The sequence below is a fragment of the Macaca mulatta genome, chromosome X (genome assembly GCF_049350105.2).
Source record: "Macaca mulatta isolate MMU2019108-1 chromosome X, T2T-MMU8v2.0, whole genome shotgun sequence".
In the NCBI taxonomy this organism is placed as follows: Eukaryota; Metazoa; Chordata; class Mammalia; order Primates; family Cercopithecidae; genus Macaca; species Macaca mulatta.
In genome coordinates this window covers 2213900-2240400 of record NC_133426.1, presented here as the reverse complement: position 1 = coordinate 2240400, position 26501 = coordinate 2213900, and the positions used below count along the sequence as shown (strand labels likewise).

Here is a 26501-nt window from a genome sequence, read left to right as displayed (position 1 = left end):
AGCTTTAGGGGGCTGGCTCCCCATCTCAAAGACATCTGGTGGTTGAGGCTGGTTGACGCAACCAATCAGTGATCTTTCAGTTGGTAGGTTTTTTGGTGGGGAGAGGGAGTAACCCTACGAAGAAAAAGCACCAGATCCCCGTGCTTTTCAGTCTCTTGTTCCTGACTCAGACCAGGGAACCAATCTCCGGGGGACTTTGAGCTGGGAGGAGCTGACAACGGCTGCTATTGATTTGGGGCTGAGACTTCTCCTGGTTTCTGACGAGTTTTGAACTTGCTGACTTCGGGTAGGTTCAAAGGCAATGAATGTAAGGGCTGTGTGGGCTTCTGGAGGGGGTCTTGGAGAGGTGGCTGGGGCTTTTGATCAGGGCGATTCCCAGGAGATGCTTCTAGGGGAAAAGGGAGAAGCAAGAACCGATAGACGGTTCTAGGACTCTGGGGACTGACAGGTGAGCTGGACAAAGTGGAGATAGCAGGAGTCGCTGCGCCAGCAGGTGGAGGACAAGGTCAGAGGTCAATGTCCGCTAAGCAAACAGCCTTTACCAGGAGTGCTACCAATTAAAGGGACAGCTTTGTGGGGCTACAGAAGCATGTTGGTCTGCCACACTCCTGTCTTCTCCACTGAGGTTTCTGTGGGTAAGGATGTTGTTGTGGAAAAATACCTGTAACATTAACTTCACCATTTAATCATTTCTGTATATATGTATTTATCTGTTTTAGAGATGGGGGTCTATACTCTGTCACCCAGGCTGCAGTGAAGTGACACAAACACCTCTCACTGCAGCCTTGACCTCCAGGGCTCGAGCAATCCTCCCAACTCAACCTCCAGAGGAGACGGGACTACAGGTACATGCCACCATGCCCAGCTTATTTTTTAAATTTATTTATTTATTCATTCATTCATTGATTTCATTTATTTATTTATTTATTTATTTATTTATTTATTTTTGAGATGGAGTTTCCCTCTTGTTGCCCAGGCTGGAGTGCAATGGCACGATCCTGGCTCACCGCAACCTCTGCCTCCCTGGTTCAAGTGATTCACCTGTCTCAGCCTCCCCAGTAGCTGGGATTACAGGCATGCACCACCAAGCCTGGCTAATTTTGTATTTTTAGTAGAGACGGGGTTTCTCCATGTTGGTCAGGCTCAATTCCAGACCTCAGGTGATCCGCCTGCCTTGGCCTCCCAAAGTGCTGGGATTACAGGTGTGAGCCACCACACCCGGCCTTATCAGCCTTTTATAATCAACTTAGTGGGTGCTGCATCCATCAATAATGAAGTGAAGTAGGAGAGGCCAACAGCCAGGATATGTCTGTGCCATCATTATCCACCTGCATCCTGTGACCTGCCACAGCTGGCACCACGGGGGAAAAAGAACACACACACAGACCCCCAAACACTGGAGTCTGCTTGTCCGTCTGCAGCCCCCTGGACCAGCAAGAGGAAAATACACCTTGTCGTCCACCAGAGATGAAAAAGGATCCCCAGCCAGGAGAGGTGGCTCACGCCTGTCACCCCAGCACTTTGGGAGGCCGAAGCAAGTGGATCGCTTGAAGCCAGGAGTTCAAGACAAACCTGGCCAACATGGTGAAACCCCATCTCTACTAAAAATACAAAAATTAGCTGGGCGTGGTGGCGGGCGCCTGTAATCCCAGGTACTCGGGAGGCTGAGGCAGAAGAATGGCGTGAACCAGGGAGGTAGAGGTGGCAGTGAGCCGAGATAACACCACTGCACTCCAGCCTGGGCAACAGAGTTAGACTCCATCTCAAAATAAAAAGAGAGAGAGAAAGAAGATGGGGGAGGGGGTATGGCAGGAGTTTCCTTGAAGAGACCAGCATCATTAGTGTGTTCTCATATTGCTATAAAGAAATAACTAAGACTGGATAATATAAAGAAAAGAGACTCCGTCTCAAAGAAAAAAAAATAAGAAAAAGAAAAAGGAGCCCCAAAGCTTCAGGAGATCCAGGGTATGAAACTGCAAATCCACTGGGCAAGGAAGATGATGCCTCGGTATCCCAATTCTTCAGATCCTCTTCTTCTTTTTTTCTTTTTGTTTGAGATGCAGTCTCGCTCTGTCACCCAGGCTGGAGTGCAGTGACACGATCTCAGCTCACTGCAACCTCCACCTCCCGGGTTCAAGCGAATCTCCTGCCTCAGCCTCCCAAGTAGCTGGGATTACAGGCGCGTGCCACCATGGCCAGCTAATTTTTGTATTTTTAGTAGAGACAGGGTTTCACCATGTTGGCCAGGATGGTCTCGATCTCCTGACTGATCCGCCTGCCTCAGCCTCCAAAAATGCTGGGATTACAGGCGTGAGCCACCACACTGGACCTAGACCTTCCTCTTATCAGTCACCAACTCAGCTTCCCCTGGGACCGCTTCAAAAATCAGCTGTTCATGAGCCCCGGTGCCAAATGCCTGGCTTCTGAGAGACACATGAAGACCCTGATTCCCCTTTTCATGGGGAAGACGTCTGGTCCACCCAGTGGACGGCACAGACAGCTCCTAGCACCACAATGGCAGGGCAAGGGTAAGAGTGTGCCCAGTGGGGAGGCGGGAATGTATACACGTGCTTCCAGACAGGATGTACAAGACAAAGAATTTGAATGACTTTTTGAAACAATGTCATACGGTCGCCTATGCCAAGCCGATTCCCACACAGGAGACAGCGCCTACTCAGTGTGCCGGAACAAGCATCCCTGTGTGAAGAAGTGACTGCTGCCGGCAGGGGCAGCTCACTTGGCAGAGAGGAGAGGCTGGAATGAAGGCTGAAGGCATTTTCAGGGTGTGGACTCCCATCAGTGACTTTTACAGAGGAACCCTGAGCCCAGTCTGGGGTCTGGAGTGGGGGCTAAAGGGACAGAGGGGAGGCAGGAAGGGGCTCTCTGGGAGACTTGGTGGATGACACAGAACCACAGACACAGAAAAGGCAAAGCCTAGAAGCTAGCGTTTGAAAATCAAGGTTAGGGAGACCCAACACAGGAGACGATTTGGTAAAGGTGACTCAGGACAGGAGGCAGGCAGGGCTCCCTCGTCAGAGCCCTCTAAACCTGCACTTCTCTTTGTCCTGGTCACCAGAAGAGAGAAAAGAGAGCCTCCGCCTGATGTCAATGAAAGACATCTCTGTGGGTAAGGATTTAATTTTCCCCTGATTACCTAAGGAGAAAAATTCTTGCTTTCTTTTTTTTTTTTATTTTTTTTTATTTTTTTTGAGATGGAGTCTCGCTCTGTTGCCCAGACTGGAGTGCAGTGGTACAATCTCGGCTCATTGCAAGCTCTGTCTCCTGGGTTCATGCCATTCTCCTGCCTCAGCCTCCCGAGTAACTGGGATTACAGGCATCTACCACCACGCCTGGCTAATTTTTGTATTTTTAGTAGAGATGGGGTTTCACGGTGTTAGCCAGGATGGTCTCGATCTCCTGACCTCGTGATCCGCCCGCCTCGGCCTGCCAAAGTGCTGGGATTATAGGCGTGAGCCATCACTCCCGGCGAAAAATTCTTTCATCCTCATAAATCTACCCTTCTATTTGCATTCACCTTTGCATCTATCTACATATCTAGCCAGCCACCCACATCCATCCATCCATCCACCCACCCATCCATGAACCTGTTTATTCATGCATCCATCCATCCATCCATTCAATCATTCACTTATCTACCTATCCATCTATTCATCCATCCATTCATGCACCCATCTACTCATTCACTCATCCACCTAACCATCCATCCATCCATCCACCCAGATGAAGACACTGGTCTTAATTGAGACCTCAAATAATAATTATTATGTGAAAATAGATCAAAGCAATATCTCTGCCCTGCAAAATATTGAGAGGGGAAAATCAAGTATTACATTTTGTAAAGATACAAACACTATTTTCCGGTGGGTAAAATAAAGTATAGAAAGCAAGGCCAAGTCTAAAGTCTACTTGAAAGAGCCAGATAATGTTGTAAGATTTATTTGCCTGAACCAGGGTCCCAGAAAACCTTGTTGATCTGTTTACACTGCTCCCCGCTATACCGGACAAGAATAATTCCAATGTACTACTTGCTGGGGGTCCAGGAAGGGCAACTGAAACTGATTCACCCCTAGGATATCAGGACCATAATCTAGTTGCAAGCAGAGACTTTGAGGACAAATGTCTTGATATTTGAATTTCACTTCTGCTGTTTATTAGCAGTGCATTGGTGACCATGTCACCAATCTGATCTTTGACTTGTAGGATGAGAGCAATCATTCTTACTATAAGGTTTGCTGCAGATTTTCTGAAAGTGTTTGCAAAGCACCTGCCATGTAGAAAGGGCTCCATCAAGCAGCACGGCTGTTGTTATAAATTTCATTCCAAAAGAGGGAATTCTTGACAAGACATCCCCAGCCCCTGACTCGTGGATTGAGCCTGCTGATGTTCAGTCAGTGGTGGAAAATGAGGCCGCTAATGGGACCCTGTACCGCACCAAGGTGCTGAGCTGTTGGGAAGATACAGGAAGGAGAAGTCAGGCAAGGTCTGGTAAGCCAGCGGACTCACCATGAAAAAGATCTACAAAGAGCTCTCACGTACCTGGAACTAAATTCTGAACCTAAACATGAGTTAAAAAGAAAAACAGGCTGGGTGTGGTGGCTCACACCTGTAATCCCAGCACTTTGGGAGGCCGACGCAGGTGGATCACGAGGTCAGGAGTTCAAGACCAGCCTGGCAAAGATGCTGAAACCCCATCTCTACTAAAAATACAAAAATTAGCCAGGCGTGGTGGTAGATGCCTGTAATCCCAGTTACTCGGGAGGCTGAGGCAGGGAACTGCTTGAACCCGGGAGGCAGAGGTCGCAGTGAGCCAAGATTGTGCCACTGCACTCCAGCCTGGGCGACAGAGTGAGACTCCATCTCGAAACAAAACAAAAAATATGCTAGTGGAGATAACTGCGTGCTCCTTGTACCCATAAAAATAAGCGTACAAGTTCATGTTTGCCCATATCTGAGCAGAAACAATAGACCTTGTTGGATCATTTAAAATTTTGCTAAGATTTCTGCATGATTTTTTAGCCGTGTAGTATTTTTTTTTCTTGGTTAGCAAGTTTTCGTTGGTTTTGGTTTTTAGCATTTTGAATTTATCAGCCTACTGCCTTCTGACTTCCAAAGTTTCCGAAGGGAAGTCTGATGATAATCTTCTTTAGGACTCCTCAGATGGGATCAGTCGCTTCTGTCTTGTGGTTTTCGACAGTTGAATCACACTGTGCTTCGGGGTGGGTCTCTGCCTTCATCCTGCCTGAAGTTCGCTGACTTTCTTGGATGTTTATGTTAAATAGTGACACTGACAGGTCTAAGAATGTCCCCTGTACCGTGGTGAGTGAAATGGAGGAGCACACCCACGAGAGTTCTCAGATCTTCCAACCACCCAACACGTGTGGGTTGTGTTCCATTTTCTCTTCCTACAACCATGTTCCTTCCTAACGAAAATGACTGCGTCACCGCCCAATGTAATCACATATCTGAATCTGGTCACACACCCTATGCTTGGCACCGGTCACATCTACTTTGCCCCCAGCCTTTGGGGTCCCTACTCTTGAGGTCCTGAACATTCACAGAGAACAGATCTCATTCGGTGCAGGAGAGGGGCAGAAAGGATTTGCAAGATGAAGTAGGCCAAGTCTTGTAACACCTGTTGTAGGTAGAAGTAATAATGGGCCCCAAAGATATCCATGTCTTGATTCCCAGAACCTGCGCATATATTGCCTTCCATAGCAAGGGAAATGAAGGTTGCGGATGGAATGAAGGTTGCTGATCAGCTGAGCTTGAGATGAGAAGACATTACTGGATTACCCAGGTAGGACCAATGTTATCACGTGGGTCTTTATCATTGAAAAAGGGAAGCAAGAGGGTCAGAGTTAGAGATAGATTAGGAGATGCTACACTGCTGGCTTTGAAGATGGAGGAAGCAGCCACATAACAAGACGGGCAGGCAGCCTCTAGAAGCTGGAAATGTCAAGCAAACCCTTTCTCTCCTAGAGCCTCCAGAAGAGAGCCAGCCCTGCTGACACCTTGATGGGAGCCCCAGGAAGCTAATTTCAGACTTCTTACCTCCAGAACTGAAAGCAAAGAAATGTGCATTGTTTTAAGCTGCAAAGTCTGTGACGCTTTGTCCTAGAAGCAAGAGGAAGCTGAGCTAACCCCCTTAAGCAGCTGAAGGAAATCAAGTCAACAGCAACTGAAGTCATTAGAGTGACTCAGATTCCCATGGGGGATGTTTTTCCTTGCTCTTGGTTTTGCTCAAGACCTAGGATCTGATTTTGGTTGGTGCAAAAGCCACCAAAGTTACCAAGATTAGGGGGAATGGAATTCAGGGCTGAGGGGGGATGTACGAAGCCCAGAGCAGGAGCCGAAGAGCCAACAGATATTGATTTAAACCACGGCACATTCTTAGCAACGGGGGATGTGCCTGCAACTGATGATCAGATGGTGTGTGTTTTCCATGTCTTTTTCAACATCTTACAGGCAAAATCACAATAGCGCATAAGGGTGACCGCACAGCAAAACTATTCTTCTAGAATCACCTTGCACCATAGCAGCAGCTGCAGGGATTGTGTACCACGATGCATCCCTGTGGTCAGGAAAGGCTCCCAGGATGACTGGGAGCTGAACGAGGTGGTAAATGATGGTGTTGGCACTGGGGAGAAGTACAGGGTAGGCATTCCAGGTGACAGGAAGGAAATAAGGAAGTCAAGCAGTGTGATGGTGAGAATAAGCACAGGTTCACCCATGTGCGTGGACCTCTGCTTCTTCACACCCAGGTCACCCAGCTTTGAACACGACAGAAGGTCCAGGAACCCAGCCAGTCCTGGAGGTGCACAGATGAGCAAACCATGGCCACTCACTCACTTTCATGTTGCTTAGGGTCTAACGAGGAAAGCAGACATTTAAACAAAACTGCCCACAGGACATAAAAGCAGTGCTGTGGTCAGAGCAGCAGTAAGAAGGTGAGACTTGTAGATGCTTACAATGTGGTCAGCTTGGGTCAGGCAGGGACACAGATGTGAACTTTTTTTTTTTTTTTTTTTTTTTTGAGACAGAGTCTTGCTCCGTCACCTAGGATGGAGTTCAGTGGCGCGATCTCTGCTCACTGCAACCTCTGCCTCCTGGGTTTAAGCGATTCTCCTGCCTCAGCCTCCCAAGTAGCTGGGATCACAGGCATATGCCACTACAACCGGATAAATTTTTTTGTACTTTTAGTAGAGCCGGGGTTTCACCGTGTTAGGCAGGATGGTCTCGATCCCCTGACCTCGTGATCTGCCCGCGTTGGCCTCCCAAAGTGCTGGGAATACAGGAGTAAGCCACAGCGCCCAGCCACAGATGTGAACTTTTAAGGGGAAGTGACAGTGGAGCTGACAACTGAAGAATGAAGACAGCACAAGATACAGGCAGAAGGGAGTTTTGTGTAGCAAGTGTGGTACGTGCAAAGGACCTGTGGTCAATGGAACTGACGATCCCATGGGGCTCAGTGAGGAGGGAAAGAGTTCAGGTATAGCGTGGCATGGAGGGGAACACAGTGAGGCCACAGTCAGTCCTCAACCTTGAAAATGGCCCTTTGATTGTCTTCAGGGGCTAGCCTTGCTTGCCATGTTCATTGTGCCTAGCACCCTCTGCTTGCTCCCAGAGAGCTCTCTCTTGCCTCCCAGCTCTGCGTCTCTCAGATTCTGGCTCTGATCCCACACTGCTGTTGCTTCCACTCATGTACCCGTTGCTAACGGCATCGTTTCTTGGAGTAATTCATTGCAAAGTTCATATTCCACTATAAACGCAGTCTGTGCTCAGTACAGTCAGCAGGGTGGCCCAAAATAGTTCAATTAAAGAAAAAAAAAATCAAATTTTACCTTGAAAAGAAGCCAGTGATATGGCTTGGGTCCACCTCCCTGAGGTTCTCTGTTAGTGTAAGTTGCTTTTAGGCCTGGTCCTGCTGCATATACAAGGTGTGTCTTTCTTTTTTTTTTCCACCCCCCTTTTTTGAGATGGAGTCTCGCTGTCAGCCAGTCTGGAGTGCAGTGGCGTGAGCTCGGCTCACTGCAACTTCCGCCTCCCGAGTTTAAGCGATTCTCATGCCTCAGCCTCCCAAGTAGCTATGATTACAGGCGTGTGCCACCACACCCGGCTAGTTTTGTTTTTGTTTTTTGTTTTGAATGCTGAGCCTCAGTTTATTGCCCGGGCTGGAGGGCAGTGGCATGACCTTGGCTCACTGCAACCTCCACCTTCTGGGTTCAAGCAATTCTCCTGCCTCAGCCTCCCAAGTAACTGGGATTACAGGCGCCTGCCACCATGCCCGGCTAATTTTTGTATTTTTGGTAGAGATGGGGTTTTGCCATGTTGGTCAGGCTGTTCTCCAACTCCTGACCTCCGCTAGTCTCGAACTCCTGACCTCAGGTGATCCACCCGCCTCACCTTCCCAAAGTGCTGGTATTACAGGCAGGAGCCACTGCACCCAGCCTATCTTTCTATGTAGACGGTGCCCTCTCCTGGTGGGAGGCTCTCAGTGCCTGGCTCCAAATTCATGACGCTAGAGGTGGAGAGGTCCCCAGCTGCCCCCCTTACTTCTCCCAAGCTGGAGCCCTAGCGAATCACCAACTTCCTGTGACCACCTGTTCTAGCTACTTGGTTCACTTTGACCCAGCCCCTCAGGGGTGACACCCTCCCTCATCAGGCTCCCAGATCCCATCAAGTGTTGAAACTCTATGTGGCAGGTACAATCCTGGTCCCCAGAGATGCCCATATCCTAATTCTTAGAACGTATGACCTTTTAGGACAAAGAGGAATGTGCAGAAAGGATTCAGGTATGGTTCTTAAGATGGGGACATTGTTTGAATGATCCATGTAATCACAGTGGGGTCCCAGGGCTTTTATAAGAGAGAGGAAGTGAGATATTTAACCACAGAAAAACGGGATGTGAGGATGGAAGCAGAGATCAGAGACATGTGCTTTGAAGATGGGGTAACGGCTAATGAGCCAAGGATGGCAGGTGACTTCTAAAAACTAGAGAAAGCAAGGAATGAATTCTCTCCTAGAGATTCTGGAGAGACCGCAAGCCTCCCAACACCTTGATTTTAAAATAGTGAAATCCATTTCAGACTCCAGACCTACAGAAATGTAAGAAAATAAACATGTGTTGTTTTCAGTGTTGGCAGTTCGTTACCACAGCAACAAGAAAGTAATGCACGCACTTCCCCAATTCATCCTTCTTCAACTGCCCACTCAGGAATAAGGCTCCGTCTCTTCTAAATGGCATCTGTCTGCAGTGTATGAGGAGTGTAAATACAGGGGCCATGATTTTTTTTATTTTTCTTGTTTTTTTTTTTTGTTTTTTTAGAGATGGGGTGTCACTATGTTGCCCAGGCTGGCCTTGAATTCCTGGTCTCAAGCAATCCTCCTGCCTTAACCTCCCAAAGTGCTAGGATTACAGGCATGAGCAACTGTGCTCGACCTGTATCTTTTTTTTTTTTTTTTTTTTTTTTTTTGAGACAGAGTATCACTCTGTTGCCCAGGCTGGAGTGCAATGCTGCGATCTCAGCTCACTGCAACTTCTGCCTCCTGGGTTCAAGCAATTTTCCTGCTTCAGCCTCCCAAGTAGCTGGGATTACAGGTGCCCACCAGCCTGCCCAGCCAATTTTTGTATTTTTGGTAGAGACAGAATTTCACCATGTTGCCCAGGCTGATCTCAAACCCCTGGTCTCAGGTGATCCTCCTCTCTCACCCTCTTGAGTAGCTGGGGTTAGTGACATAAGCCACTGCATCTGGCCTTTGAATCCTCTTGAGAATTAAGTCAATGGTCTGTTTCCGCAATTCTCCTCACTTATTTCCCCACAGCCCTTCTCCTCCTCTTTCCCTTTTTCCACCTCCCACATGCTTCGCCCCTCACATGCCCTTCCTATGAGTCTCAGCATCCATGCATCCTTGCACCAAAGCGCGAGAGACATGGGGTCAGTCTTGGATGGAAAAGGAGCTCCCTTCTACACTTTCCTGAGGTCCTGGAGCTGATGTTACTGGCGTCCCATCCTCCCTTTCAATCACCTTCACCTTCTGCCATCCCTCCCATGAAGGTCAGCCCCACTTCAGGCTATCCTCGACCTCCTTTACCACTTCTGTGCACCCCTCCAGCCCTGTGCTCATTGCTTCTCATGCTCTATACCTGCAATCTTTGACTGTTGCCCTTGAATTGCTGGTTTGCTCTTTCCTGTGATCTGAAAAAGCTAGAGAAGCACAGGGGTTTTCTTTCCTCCCTTTGCTGTGGCGTGAACCCCCACTCCCTTGCCACGCAGGCCTGGAGGGTCTGCCTAAGTAAACCATTTGCATGATTGTATGCCAGAGTTGCATACTGTCATGAGTCATAAAAAGATATGTGGGGCCAGGCGCGGTGGCTCACGCCTGTAATCCCAGCACTTTGCGAGGCTGCAGCAGGCACATCACGAGGTCAGGAGTTCGGGACCAGCCTGACCAACATGGCAAAACCCCATCTCTACTAAAAATACAAAAATTAGTGTGGTGGTGGATGCCTGTAATCCCAGCTACTCGGGAGGCTGAGGCAGGAGAATTGCTTGAACCCAGGAGGCGGAGGTTGCAGTGAGCCAAGATCATGCCATTGCAGTCCAGCTTGGGTGACAACAGCAAGGCTCCACTCAAAAAAAAAAAAAAAAAAAAAATGTGTATCATGTCCTTGCCCTCAAAATGTAGAAGTAGGATCTTATTTAGAAATAGGATCCTTGCAGATGGGTCCTAAATCCAATTACTAGTGTATTTGTAAGGAGAGAGAGATTTGGAGACACAGAGGAGGAAGCCAAGTAGTGACGGAGGCAGGGACTACAGTGATGTGGCCACAAGTCCAGGGACACCTGGGGCCCCCAAGAGGTGAGAGAGGCAAGAAGAATCCTCCACTAGAGCCTCCAGGAGGAGCGCAGCCCTGCTCACACCTAGATCTCAGACTTCTGGTCTTTGGAATGGTGACGTCAATTTCCTTTGTCTTAAGTCACTGAGTGGTGATCAGCTGTAGTAATGTGATAGATTCTCATCTCAGAAGGCATCAGAGTGGCCCCATCTGGGTCAAAGTATCCTGAGGTCTGTATGGCATTTCTTCTAATCATACCCGTGAATGACCAGTGCGTGAAAAGTTTCCGTAGTTTGCCCTCCCTAAGATGGTAATTTCTTCCCTTGTGAAACTCTTCAGGGCATCTCATAGTGTGGTATCCGTTGTGGCATCTCCTCTTTCCTTAATTAATTAGGATGTTTGAGCCAAAAAATGTGATCATTAGTATTAAGTGTTCTTTGCTTTTTTGTTTCTTTTCTGAAATGGAGTCTTACTCTGTTGCCAGGCTGGAGCACAGTGGCACGATCTCGGCTCACTGCAACCTCCGCCTCCTGCGTTCAAGCGATTCTTCTGCCTCAACCTCCTGAGTAGCTGGAACTACAGGTGCCCGCCACCACACCCGGCTAATTTTTTGTATTTTTTTACTAGAGACAGGATTTCGCCATGTTGGCCAGGATGGTCTCGATCTCCTGACCTCAGGATCTGCCAGCCTTGGCCTCCCAAAGTGCTGGGATTACAGGCGTGAGCCACAGGGCCCAGCCGGCATTAGGATTTTTTAATAAATAAAACTGGAGAAGCATTACTGTAGCTACAGAATACTAAGAAAAAGTTCATTCTTGAGCTGAGGAAAAAAAAAAACAAACCAACCTAGCTGCACATGGTGGCTCACGCCTGTGATCCCAGCACTTTGGGAGGCTGAGGCAGGCGGATCACCTGAGGTCGGTGGTTCAAGACCAGCCTGGCCAACATGGTGAAGCCCTGTCTCTACAAAAATACAAAAATTAGTCAGGCATGATGGCAGGTGCCTGTAATCTCAGCTACTCAGGAGGCTGAGGCGGGAGAATCACTTGAACCTGGGAGGCAGAGGTTGCAGTGAGCCGAGATCGTGCCACTGCACTCCAGCCTGAGGGACAGAGAGAGACTCCATCTCAAAAACAAAACAAAACAAAACAAAATCCTGACATTAAAACAATTGTGTTGTCAAGTAAATTAGAGGATGCTGGGACAGTGACATTCCTTCCCTCTCTCCTGGACCCTGGCAGTAAAGCACTGGAGGGGTTCAGACGCATCTGAATCATGGGGCGTGTGACCCAGGGGCTGCTTTTTCACCCAAGGACATTTCCAACCTCACAATGGCACTCTGGTTAGAACTTCCTCAAGAAGAGACACGCGTAACACCAAGGAGCGCGGCACAATTCAGCAGTCCTGAATACAGCAGCATGAATGGTGCCTTCTAAGAGCGTTCAGAGCAGCTAACAAGCAAGAGATGATGGCTGGGATTTCTCAATAAACCACTGCAGTATATTAGCCTTTGGACATCAATCAATATTTTTCAACATCTCCTAGTGAGAAACTTAGATAATGCCTGATAAGAACACACATGGCAGCATAAAATCAGTTCTTCCATTTGCTTCTTTTAGGCAGGGATGTTTTTTGCTCTTGGAACTGACCCGACCCCAGAGTTCTAGCAGAGCCCTCATTAAGTGGGGTGGGATGGAGAATTGTTAAGAAACACTAATGACCAAGGCATGTATTTTCACATTCATATTTGTTCTCTCTGGAGCTACCAGACACTCACTGCAACAAAACCCACCCAACTCTGTGGAAAGGAAGGGAAATGTATTAGCCACATGCCTGTGCCTGCAGGAATCTGGCTCTGTAGCTGCCTGAATTCCAAAGTAAAAGCTGCAGTTAGGACAGGAGCGGTGGCTCATGCCTGTAATCCCAGCACTTTGGGAGGCAGAGGCAGGTGGATCACCTGAGGTTGGGAGTTCGAGACCAGCCTGACCAACATGGAGAAACCCCATCTCTACTCAAAATACAAAATTAGCTGGGTGTGGTGGTACATGCCTGTAATCCCAACTATTCAGGAGGCTGAGGCAGGAGAATCGCTTGAACTCAGGAGGCGGGGGTTGCAGTGAGCCAAGATCACGCCATTGCACTCCAGCCTGGGCAACAAGAGCGAAACTCCATCTCACAAAAAAAAAAAAAAAAAGAAAGAAAAAGAAAAAGAAAAAGAGCTGCAGTCACTCAGATCTTCTGTCCTTACTCAGTTGCATGTTTCTCCAAGTTATGTGGTTCCATAGATGTTGAGATGTTTGTGACATCCATGTCCCCTTCGATTTTGGTCCTCTGTTTCTGATAGGGACTGTATGGTTGACTCCAATGACCAATCATCAAATTTCCATTATGCCAAAGTTGCGTGTGCATGTATGTGTGCGTGTACAACTATGAGTATGTACATGTGTATGTAGGTATTTGTGTGCATGTGCATATCTCTGTGTATGTGTGTTTGTGTATATGTGTTCGTGTATGTGTGTAGGTGTAAGTATGCATGTATAGTTGGTATGTATGTACATGTGTATCTGTGTGTATGTGTATGTGTGTATGTATTTGTGTTCATGTGCATATGTGTATATCTTTGTGTTTCTGTATGTGTGTGTATAGGTGTAAGTATGAATGTATGTTTGGTATGTATGCATATGCATATCTGTGTGTACATGTGTATATCCGCAGGCTTGTGGATATCTGTGTGCATGCATGTGTATGTGTGTATATGTGTGTAGGCATACATCTGTGTATATGTTTGTATGTATCCCTGTGTATGTATGTTTTATATGTGTATATCTGTGTATGGTTTATGTGCATAGGTATATGTGTGTATCTGCGTGTGTATGTCTGCATACATGTGCATAAGAATGTGTGTCTGTGTATGTATGTCTGTATATTTGTGCATGTATGTGTGTTTATATCTACATATACATGTGCAGTATGTATTTGTAAGATGTGTATAACTGTGTGCATGCATGTGTATGTGTGTATACGTGTGTAGGCATACATCTGTGTATATGTTTGTATGTATCCCTGTGTATGTATGTTTTATATGTGTATATCTGTGTATGGTTTATGTGCATAGGTATATGTGTGTATCTGCGTGTGTATGTCTGCATACATGTGCATAAGAATGTGTATCTGTGTATGTATGTCTGTATATTTGTGCATGTATGTGTGTTTATATCTGCATATACATGTGCAGTATGTATTTGTAAGATGTGTATAACTGTGTGCATGCATGTGTATGTGTGATATATGTGTGTGTGACTGTGTACACACAAGGGTTTAAAACTTACTGCAATAGAACCTTTGTGAATAACCACAAGAACACACAATTGTGCTTCCTATTGGTACAGGAGAGCAAGAGGAAGAACATTTTATAAAACTCTCTTTTGTTAGTTTTAATCGTATAATGGTAGGAAGAAGTATGGCATGAAGGATAGTTTTGTATATGCTGCAGGAATTTCTACCCATCCAGGAGAAAGCTGGGACCACATAAATCTCAAAGATAACCAAGGAAATATCTGACTCATATTTTAGACTCATATTTAGACATATTTTGGTCATATTCTGACCAAAGAAGAAAAACTTCAATTTTATAAGCTCTTCAATGTACCTCTAGTGTATATTAATGCTTTTTATGCTTATATGCCTGATAACAAAAACTATCATAAGAGACTGCAAAAATCTCACCCTTGCAAAAAAAATAATTCCACAAGGACATCTGCTCAACAACTGGCTGTCCAAACTCAGACTGCTGTCACCATGTTATTGATCTTTTTAGCCAAGGATAATCATTTCAAAATAATTATGGAATCCTCTTCATTATTTCCTTTAAAATCCTTTTTTCCCCTTTACCTCCCTGAATATGTACATATTTTAATATGGCACATCTATTCTCATGGCACTACTATACTCCCAAATAAACATCTCTTCTATTACAGAGTATATTAGTCAGTCCTTACACTGCTATAAAGACATACCTGAGACAGGGTAATTTATAAAGAAAAAGAGGTTTAATTGGCTCACAGTTCCACAGGTAGTACAGGAAGCATGGCTGGGGCGGCCTCAGGAAACTTAAAATCAGGGCAGAAGGCAAAAGGGAAACAGGCACGTTTTACATGGCCAGAGCAGGAGCAGGACGGGGGTGGGGAAGTTGTTGCACACTTTTAAACAACCAGATTGGATGATAACTCACCCTCACCACAACAGCACCATGGGGAACAGTGGTAAACCAGTCAACGGAAACCACTCCCACAATGCAGTCACCTCCCACCAGGCCCCACCTCCAAACTGGGGATTCCAACTCAACCTAAGATTTGGTGGGGAACCAGATCCAAACCATCTCTTTGTGTTTACTTAGGTTGACCCCATACTCTGTATCTGTACCTGTTTCATCCAATTTTATTCTTTTTTATAAAACCAATGCAGTAAAGATGCAACTAAATGTGGACCCTGGGAACAAGGAGTCCAGAGGTCGCCCAAAGAGTTGCAAAGTGAATCCGGAAACCTGAATGTGAAGATGGGTGACTGAGAGCCTGATGCCAGCCTCCTCTTGGGTCCTGATTGAAATCTTACCTATTGAAATTTTGCTCTTGGATTTTGCATGTAAGGGCCTCCATCAGAGGACAGACTGAGGCATATGGTTTGCCCAGTGAAATAAACAATTTCCAGAGCTTATGAATTGAAGGGTGGGATGAATACAATACATAGAGCACCGAAGCAAACACATCAGAGTCGAGGCAACTCCCCTGGGAGAAAAAACAGAAACCTTGAACTGAATAGTTCAGAACAGGTTGTCACAAACTGAGCATCTCGGGGACCTTTTACCCACAAGAGCTGTAATCTGGAAAGATCTTTGCCTGTTTACCATGATTTCTTTTTCCTGGGAGGTATAAATTCCCAGTGCCCTCCTCTATCTTACTGTGGACGGAATTAGCTCAGGTTTTCGATTTTTAAACAGGTACCACCAAAAACTGTCTTCTCAATGCTTCCCACGCTATTCCACATGGACTTTTGGCTTACAGTTTATTTTCATTTTACCCACTTTTTATCTGTCCTCTAATCTGTCAATCGCCTATTAATCAATCATCTCTCTCTAAAAATATCTTCTATCATTCATATATCTATATATCCATTTCTATCATTGATCTGTCTCTGTGTATATTTATCTATCCATGTATTCATCTATCTATCTACCTACCCTGTCTACGTATCTATTTATGTACTGGCTTTATCTGTCTATCATGTATCTAGCCATTTATTCATTTACCTATCCACCCACCCTGTATATATATCTATATATCTATCAGGTCCAATCTATGTATCTATCTATGTATCTATCTAATCTCTATCTAATCATCTATCAATCAATCTTGTATCTAGCCATTTATTCATTTATCTATCCACCCACCCTGTATATATCAGGTCTAATCTATGTATCTATCTATGTATCTATGTAATATCTATCTACCAATCATCTATCTACCTATCATGAATCTATCTGTATCAATGTATTTGTCTGTCTGTCTACCTATCTTTATTAACTTACTGACCATGAGTAACTCGAACAAGATAAATTCACAAATTTTCTGGGAGGAAATTTCAGGTTGATTCCAGCAGGTAGCAAACATAAAAGCTGTCTTACACCAGGAAACGGTTAAAGACCCAAAGGAGGAAGAACTTTTTCATCCTTTCATAAAAGACCAACAAGTCTGATGGGAGAGCTGCAGCTGTGCCTTAAAATGCAAAGTGACTCAGAGAACAAGGTGAAGGTGAAAGAAAGAAGAAAGCTCATAAGGTCAGAGGTGGGAGAACCAACAGAGCTCACTTAGACGGAAACTCTTTTTTTTGTTTTTTGAAACGGAGTCTTGCTCTGTCACCCAGGCTGGGTGCAATGGTGTAATCTCAGCTCACTGCAACCTCCTGCCTCAGCCTACAGAGTAGCTGGCATTACAGGCTTCCGCCACCACACCTGGCTAATTTTTGCATTTTTAGTCGAGATGGGGGTTTCTCCATGTTGGCCAGGCTGGTCTCAAACTCCTCACCTCAAGTGATTGAACTGCCTTAGCCTCCCAAAGTGCTGGGACTGCAGGCATGAGCCACTGTGTCCAGCCAGATGGAAACTTTTTTTTTTTTTTTTTTGAGATGGAGTTTTGCTCTTGTGGCCCAGGCTGGAGTGCAACAGCACAATCTCGGCTCACCACAACCTCCGCCTCCCAGGCTCAAGCAATTCTCCTGCCTCAACCTCCTGAGTAGCTGGGATTACAGGCATGTGCCACCACGCCCGGCTAATTTTGTACTTTGAGTAGAGATGGGGTTTCTCCATGTTGGTCAGGCTGGTCTTGAACTCCTAGCCTCAGGTGATCCACCCGCCTTGGCCTCCCAAAGTGCTGTGATTACAGGCATGAGTCACCGCGCCTGGCCAAAACTTTTCAATCATTTAAACGAGTGCCTCATCTCTAGCCCAATGTCCTCTGCACCTTTTCATCCTTGAAGGGTGACAGCCCAAATCCCACTCTAGGCTGATGGAACGATGAAGCTCCATGAAATTTCTGTTTTCAAGCTGTCCCTGAGTGAAATGACCTATTTCCTTGCTTTCTTCACTGGTAGGGATGACTGGCCCAGCCAAAACCCTCCTGTGCCCTCAAGCCAATGCTGAAAATGAATTTCACCATTTAGTTAAGATATTATTTTAGTCATTTAAAAATAAAATCTGGTCAATAGCCAGACATGCTAGCCAGAAGCAAGCTAAGGCAATGCTCCATCTCTGTTCCGTGTGTCTTGAAAGTGTGCCTTTTTAGAATAATGAAAATCTCCACAATATGTTCTTGGGCTAATGAGAAGTCAAGTGTTTATTTGTATTTTTAATATTAAAGAGAACATCTTTGCCCCTGGGAAAATATTTATGAGAAACATAACTAAATGGAGACTAAGCTTTCCTTTTCATTTCCCTTCTGCGTCACAGACTCTTCTGTTTCTTCAAAGCACTAATTAAATATTTAAAGCTGTTATCAGTGCAGAAGTGTTCCTCCGTAAAATGTTTCAATGAGCTGGAAAAAAGCGGAGGATAATTTGTTACCATCTACGTATTCATAACATAAGGACGTCAGGAGGTATTAGAGTCACTATCGATGTGTCTGACTACACAGCATTGGTAATATTAGAACACTTCCAGCTTTCAAGGTGTACATTTTTCATCTCCTCCTTTCCACTTCCTTCCATTGGTATCCAGGCCCCTTGGAGAGGTGGCTGCAGGTCACTTTTATTATTATTATTTTTTATTTATTTTATTTTAATTTTATTTATATTTATTATTATTATTTTTTTTTTTTTGAGATGGAGTCTTGCTCTGTCGCCCAGGCTGGAGTGCAATGGTTCGATCTAGGCTCACTGCAACCTCTGCCTCCTGGGCTCAAGTGATTCTGCTGCCTCAGCCTCCTAAGTAGCTGGGACTATAGGCGTGTGCCACCATGCCTGGTTAATTTTTTGTTTGTTTTTGAGATGGAGTCTCGCTCTGTCACCCAGGCTGCAGTGCAGTGGAGCCATCTTGGCTCACTGCAACCTCTGGCGCCCAAGTTCAAGCAATTCTCCTGCCTCTGCCTCCCAAGTAGCTGGGATTACAGGCGCCTGCCACCATGCCCAGCTATTTTTTTGTATTTTTAGTAGAGACGGGGTTTCACCATGTTGGCCTGGATGGTCTTTATCTCCTGACCTCAGGTGATCCATCCGCCTCAGCCTCCCAAAGTGCTGGGATTACAGGCGTGAGCCACCGCTCCCAGCTGGTCACGTTTATTTTTCAGCCAGTTTCTGTGCACCAAATAAGGGACAGCCTTCTGGAAGCATTTTAAAAGGGAGAAAGTAAAAAGCTATACGAAGTTCATTCCAAAACATATCTCCCTGATTTCTCAAAGAACTAAAAAGAGAACTACTACCATTTAGTTCAGCAATCCCATTCCTCCATACATACGTAAAGTGGCTCAAGCCTGTAATCCCAGCACTTTGGGAGGCCGAGACGGGCGGATCACGAGGTCAGGAGATCGAGACCACCCTGGCTGACACGGTGAAACCCCGTCTCTACTAAAAAATACAAAAAACTAGCCGGGCGAGGTGGCGGGCGCCTGTAGTCCCAGCTACTCGGGAGGCTGAGGCAGGAGAATGGCGTGAACCCGGGAGGCGGAGGAGGAGCTTGCAGTGAGCTGAGATCCGGCCACTGCACTCCAGCCTGGGCGGCAGAGCGAGACTCCGTCTCAAAAAAAAAAAAAAAAAAAAAAAAAAAAAAAAAAAAAAGAAAATAAATTATCCTGCCAAAGAGACTCCTGCACACATATGTTGACCACAGCACTATTTCCAATAGCAAAGACATGGAATCAATCTAAATGCCCATGAATGGTGGACTGGATAAAGAAAATGTGGTACCTAGACGCCATGGGATACTACACAGCCACGGAAAAGAACAAAACCACGTCCTTTGCAGCAACACGGATGGAGCTGGAGGTTCTTATTGTAATCAAACTAATCCAGAAACAGAAAACCAAATATTGCACGTTCTCATGTATAAGTGGATCTACACATTGGGTACTCATGGACACAAAGATAGGAACAGACACTGGGGGCTTCTAGAGTGTGGAGGGAGGGACAGGGGTAAGAACTGAAGAACTACCTATTGGGCGCTCTGCTCACTACCTGGGTGATGAGATCGATCATACCCCAAATCTCAGCATCACACCCACGTAACAAGCCTGCATATGTTCCACAAGTCAGCAAAATAAATCATGATGAAAATAATGAAATGTTCTTAGTTTTATTTTAACAAAAAATTAGAAATCCAACATTTTCAACTCTCTGGCTTGGACCTGATTCTAGGGAAAATATCCTAGGTCTGTGTTTTATAAAGATATGTGTAAATATATGTGTGTGTATGTGTGTGTGTGTGTATACATATATATATATACACACACACAATGTGGGTATGCTTGTATATGTGTATATACCTATATATACCTATACATACATGGAGGTATACACACATATATATGTATGTACATATACATATACAAGCATACACACATAAACAACAGTGTCTTAGTCTTCACATTGAATTTTTTATTGTTCTGCAAATGGAATAACTGTTGATATTTTGAAATAGAACATGCATTTGCTATTATATTTCATCCATATTTTTTTAACCCCTTCTGTGTTTCAGGCAGTGTCCTAGATAGATCTGGGGATTTTGGAGTTGAACAAAACACAGTTCCTTCTTGAAACTGACATTTAGAGAAGCATATCTGAGAGACAAGCAAATGAGGTCAAGCATTAATAAGGCTATGAATAAAACACATCAAAACGCTGAGTAAGAAATATTTATTTATGTATTACTCACCTATTTGACAGAGAAGAAAGAACAAGAAAACTTGAAAGCCGACCTATGTGGTCATCAGGGAAATGCAAATCAAAACCACAATGAGACAGCTCATCATACACACTAGGATGGCTCTAATGACAAAGACAGACAATGACAAGTGTTGGCTCGGATGTGCAGAAACTGGAGTACTCTTACATTGTTTGTGGGATGGTGCAATGGTGCAGGTGCTTTGAAAAGCAGCCTGGCGGATCCTTCAATGGTTAAACATAGAGTTATCATATGACCCAGCCATTCCCCTCCCGGGTATTTACCCAAAAAATTGAAGACAAGTACTCAGACAAGTACGTACATAGAAGTCCTAACTGTATGCTAAGTGCTAAGCATTATTCATGGTAGTCACACAGTGGAAAGAACCCAATGCCCATCAACAGGTGTGTGGGTAAACAAAATGTGGTCTACCCATATAATGGAATGTCATTCGGCCATCAAAAAGAATGAAATTCTGATGCATGGTACAGAATTAATGGACCTCAAAAATATTATGCTGAGTGAAAGAAGCCAGGCACAAAACCACATGGGATGCCATTTGTTTGAAATGCCCCTGATAGGCAAATCCATGGATACGAAGTAGATTTGTGAGTGGCTGCATAGGGCTAGAGCAGATGGCAGGATGGTGGTGATGAACCAGGGAATGTTACAACTATCCTTATGAACCAGGAAGTGCTACAGTTACCTGGATGAACAAGGAAGTGTGGCAATGTCCCTATGAACCAGGAAGTGCTATAATTATTCGTATGAACCAGAGAGTTGCAAATGTCTTTATGAACCAGGAAGTTCTACAGTTATCCATATGAACCAGAATGTGCTGCAGTGTCACTATGACCCAGGAAGTGTCACAATGTCCCTGCAAACCAGGAAGTACAATTATCCGTATGAACCAGGAAATGCCACAACTATCTGTATTAACCTCGAAATGTTACAGCGTCTCCATAAACCAGGAAGTGCTGCAATTAGACATATGAACCAGAAAGTGTTACAATGCCCCTACAAACCAGGAAGTTCTACAATTATCCGAATGAACCAGGAAGTGTTGCAATGTCCCTGTGAACCAGGAAGTGCTACTATTATCCATATGAACCAGGAAGTGCTACAATTATCCATATAAACCAGAAAGTGTTGCAATATCCTTATGAACCAGGAAGTGCTAGAACTATCTGGATGAACCAGGAAGTGTGGCAATGTCCCTATGAACCAGTAAGTGATACAATTATCCATATGAATCAGGAAGTGTGGCAATGTCCCTATGAACCAGGAAGTGCTACAATTATTCCTATGGACCAGAGGGTTGCAAATGTCTTTATAAACCAGGAAGTTCTACAATTATCCATATGAACCAGAAAGTGTTACAGTGTCACTATGACCTAGGAAGCATCACAATGTCCCTGCAAACTATGAAGTACTACAATTATCCGTATGAACCATGAAGTGTTACAATGTCCCTATGAACCAGGAAGTGCTACAACTATCCGGATGAACCAGGAAGTGTGGCAACTATCCAGATGAACCAGGAAGTGTGGCAATGTCACTATGAACCAGTAAGTGATACAATTATCCATATGAATCAGGAAGTGTGGCGATGTCACTATGAACCAGAAAGTGATACAATTATCCATATGAATCAGGAAGTATGGCAATGTCATTATGAACCAGAAAATGTCACACTTTCCCTATGAACCAGGAAGTGCTACAATTATCCAGATGAACCAGGAAGTGTGGCAATGTCCCTATGAACCAGGAAGTGCTACAGTTATTCCTATGAACCAGAGGGTTGCAAATGTCTTTATGAAGCAGGAAGTTCTACAATTATCCATATGAACCAGAAAGTGTTGTAGTGTCACTATGACCCAGGAAGCATCACAATGTCCCTGCAAACCAGGAAGTACTACAATTATCCGTATGAACCAGCAAGTGTGGCAATGTCCCTATGAACCAGGAAGTGCTACAATTATTCCTATGAACCAGAGGTTTGCAAATGTCTTTATGAACCAGGAAGTTCTATAATTATCCATATGAACCAGAAAGTGTTGTAGTGTCACTATGAACCAGGAAGCGTCACAATGTCCCTGCAAACCAGGAAGTACTACAATTATCTGTATGAACCAGGAAGTGTTACAATGTCCCTATGAACCAGGAAGTGCTACAAATATCCGGATGAACCAGGAAGTGTTATAATGTCCCTATGAACCAAGAAGTGCTAAAATTATCCATATGAACCTTGAAATGTTACAATGTCCCTATGAACCAGGAAGTGTCACACTTTCCCTATGAACCAGGAAGTGTTACAATTATCCACATGAATCAGGAAGTGCAGCAATGTCACTATGAACCAGAAAGTGTCACACTTGCCCTATGAACCAGGAAGTGCTACAATTATCCAGATGAACCAGGAAGTGTAGCAATGTCCCTGTGAACCAGGAAGTGCTACAACTATCCGGATGTACCAGGAAGTGTGGCAGTGTTCCTATGAACCAGTAAGTGATACAATTATCAACATGAATCAGGAAGTGTGGCAATGTCACTATGAACCAGAAAGTGTCACGCTTTCCCTATGAACCAGGAAGTGCTACAATTATCCAGATGAACCAGGAAGTGTAGCAATATTCCTGTGAACCAGGAAGTGCTAATTATTCCTATGAACCAGAGGGTTGCAAATGTCTTTATGAACCAGGAAGTGCTACAATTATCTGTATGAACCAGGAAATGTTACAGTGTCCCTATAAACCAGGAAGTGCTACATTTACCCATATGAACCAGAAAGTGTGACAATGTCCCTGCAAACCAGGAAGTTCTACAATTATTCAAAGGAACCAGAAAGTGCTATTATCCATATGAACCAGGAAGTGCTACAGTTATCCATATGAACCAGGAAGTGTGGCAGTGTCACTATGAACCAGAAAGTATCACAATGTCCCTATGAACCAGGAAGTGCTACAATTATCCAGATGAACCAGGAAATGTGGCTATCTCCCTATGAACCAGGAAGTGATACAATTATCCATATGAATCAGGAGGTGTGGCAATGTCACTATGAACCAGAAAGTGTCACAATTTCCCTATGAACCAGGAAGTGCTACAATTATCCGTATGAACCAGGAAGTGTTATAATGTCCCTATGAACCAGGAAGTGCCACAGCTATCTGTATTAACCTGGAAATTTTACAGGGTCTCCATAAACCAGGAAGTGCTGCAATTAGACATATGAACCAGAAACTGTTACAATGTCCCTACTAACCAGGAAGGTCTATGATTATCCAAATGAACCAGAAAGTGTTGCAATGTCCCTGTGAACCAGAAAGTGCTACTATTATCCATATGAACCAAGAACTGTGGCAGTGTCGCTATGATCCAGAAAGTATCACAATGTCCCTATGAACAAGCAAGTATGCTACAATTATCCAGATGAACCAGGAAGTGTGGCAATGTCCCTATGAACCAGGAAGCAATACAATCATCCATATGAATCATGAAGTGTGTCAATGTCACTATGAAGCAGGAAGTTTCACTATTTCCCTATGAACCAGGAAGTCCTACAATTACTCAGATGAACCAGGAAGTGTGGCAATGTCCCTATGAACCAGGAGGTGATACAATTATCCATATGAATCAGGAAGAGTGGCAATGCCACTATGAAGCCGAAAGTGTCACAATTTCCCTATGATCCAGGAAGTGCTACAATTATCCAGATGAACCAGGAAGTGTGGCAATGTCCCTACGAACCAGGAAATGCTACAATTATTCCTATGAACCAGAGGGCTGCAAATGTCTTCATGAACCAGGAAGTTCTACAATTATCCATATGAACCAGAAAGTGTTGCAGTGTCACCATGACCCAGGAAGTGTTACAGTGTCCCTACAAACTAAGAAGTGCTACAATTATCCCTATGAACCAGGAAGTATTGCAGTGTCCCTGCAAACCAGGAAGTGCTATAATTATCTGTATGAACCAGGACGTGTTACAATGTCCCTATGAACCAGGAAGTGCTACAACTATCCGTACAAACCTTGAAATGTTACAACGTCCCTGCAAACCAGGAAGTTCTACAATTATCCGAATTAACCAGTAAGTATTGCAATGTCCCTGTGAATCGAAAGTATTGCAATGTCCCTGTGACCCAGGAAGTGCTACTATTATCTATATGAACCAAGAAGTACTACAATTATCTGTATGAAGTACTACAATGTCCCTATGAAACAGGAAGTGCTACAATTATCCCTATGAACCAGGAAGTGTTGCAAGATCCCTGTGAATCAGGAAGTGTGACAATTATCTGTATGAATCAAAAAGTGTTGCAATATCCCTGTGAACTAGGAAGTGCTACATTTATCCCTATGAACCAGGAAGTGTCACAATGTCCCCGTGAACCAGGAAGTGCTACTATTACCCATTTGAACCAGGAAATGCAACAATGTGAGCCAGAAAGTGTTGCAGTGTCCCTACGAATCACAAAGCATTACAATCTCCAGATAAACCAGGAAGTGTTACAGTGTCCCTATAAATTAGAAAGTGCTGCAACCTTTCAATGACCCAGGAAGTTCATTTACCATCTCTAGAAAGCAGGAAGTGCTAGGCCAGGCGCGGTGGCTCACGCCTGTAATCCCAGCACTTTGGGAGGCCGAGGCGGGCGGATCACAAGGTCAGGAGATCGAGACCACGGTGAAACCCCGTCTCTACTAAAAATACAAAAAATTAGCCGGGCGCGGTTGTGGGCGCCTGTAGTCCCAGCTACTCGGGAGGCTGAGGCAGGAGAATGGCGTGAACCCGGGAGGCGGAGCTTGCAGTGAGCCGAGATCGCGCCACTGCACTCCAGCCTGGGTGACAGAGCGAGACTCCGTCTCAAAAAAAAAAAAAAAAAAAAAAAAAAAGAAAGCAGGAAGTGCTACAACCTCCTCAGTGACCCAGGAAGTTCTCTTACCATCCCCAGGTAGCGGACGTACTACAAACTTCCCTAGTGACCCCGGAAGTTTATTTACCATCTCCAGGAAGCAGGAAGTGCTACAACATCCCCAGTGATCCAGGAAGTTTATTTACCATCTCTGGGAAACAGGAAGTACTACAACCTTCCCAGTGACCCAGGGAGTTCATTTACCATCTCTAGAAAGCAGGAAGTGCTACAACCTTCCAGATGATGGGGTACAGGACACCCCACCCTAAATACAAATGTAAGAGATTACATGACACCCCAAAATATGCCACCTTGGCATACTGATTGCCTTGAGCTGAAATAAATCAAGAACCAGCCAAAGCACAACCCAAGGTCTCCTGACTTCACTGTAGTCACAGTGCTCTTGTCTGACATTTCTTATTGACTTTAAAATGTCCTGTCTGTGACATTCCTTATGACCAACAGGAAACCCGAAGCCAGGCAGTGGGAGCCAGGCCAGCCCCTGGATGTCAGGGGCTGCCTGCTTCTTTCACCGTGCACTGAATCTTGCAAATTTGCTGTGACCTCACGTACAGGGGGAAAAAGCTGTTTTTCCTTTGACATGCACACTATTCTCATCCTTCACTTCTGACACTGAATGTGTAGGAACAACGGCTTTTTTCTATCCACATACTCAAAATCTCTGGGACTCTGTGCTGAAAAGCCTTTTTTCCAGGTTCATCTCAGCCCTCCCATCCCTGTGACCCAGGGCCCAGGAAGCCAAGAAAACCAGCAATCACTCATCAATAAATGACCACTCATTCAATCCTTATCGTCATGTATTGGATCCAGGTTACTGGGTCCTCACAGGCTAGATCCACCCTCCAACAGCTGCATCTCAGCTATCCAGTGGGCTGGTGCATCTTCCAGGCAAAGATGATTTGAGGCTTTAGGAGAATTTGAAGGGCTGGGGGCAGCCATGGTAACCTGGGTGCCAAAGTCTTTCAATTACTTTTTTTCAATGGTTCTCTCCACTTTTCTTTCTGTCTCTTTCCACATATGAACACCTCCTTCATCCTCTGATACAGGCCTCACTCTTATAAGGAACCTGTGATTCCATTGCAATTACACAGCTCATCCTAAATAATCTTCCCATGTCAAGATCCTTAATGAAATCCCACCTGCAAAGTCCCATGTGTTGCATAAGGTCACCCATTTACACGATCAAGGGGTTAGAATGTGGGCATCTCTGGGGACCAGTATTTCACCTGTCACATGGGGTTTGAACACCTGATGGAATCTGGGAGCCTGATGAGGAAGGGTG

General features: G+C 45.0%; 1 protein-coding gene and 1 long non-coding RNA gene across 2 annotated transcripts in view; one reads left to right on the top strand and one right to left on the bottom strand.

Annotated features, from left to right (window-relative positions):
• LOC106995143 (uncharacterized) overlaps positions 1-26501 on the bottom strand; it is a 52582-nt gene that overhangs the window by 6781 nt on the left and 19300 nt on the right. The gene's annotated exons all lie outside the window — the stretch shown is intronic.
• Positions 204-6448, top strand: LOC114675028 (uncharacterized). Its single transcript, XR_003726121.2, has 4 exons — positions 204-286; positions 720-845; positions 5710-5818; positions 6001-6448. It is a non-coding gene; the product is annotated as an uncharacterized LOC114675028 (long non-coding RNA).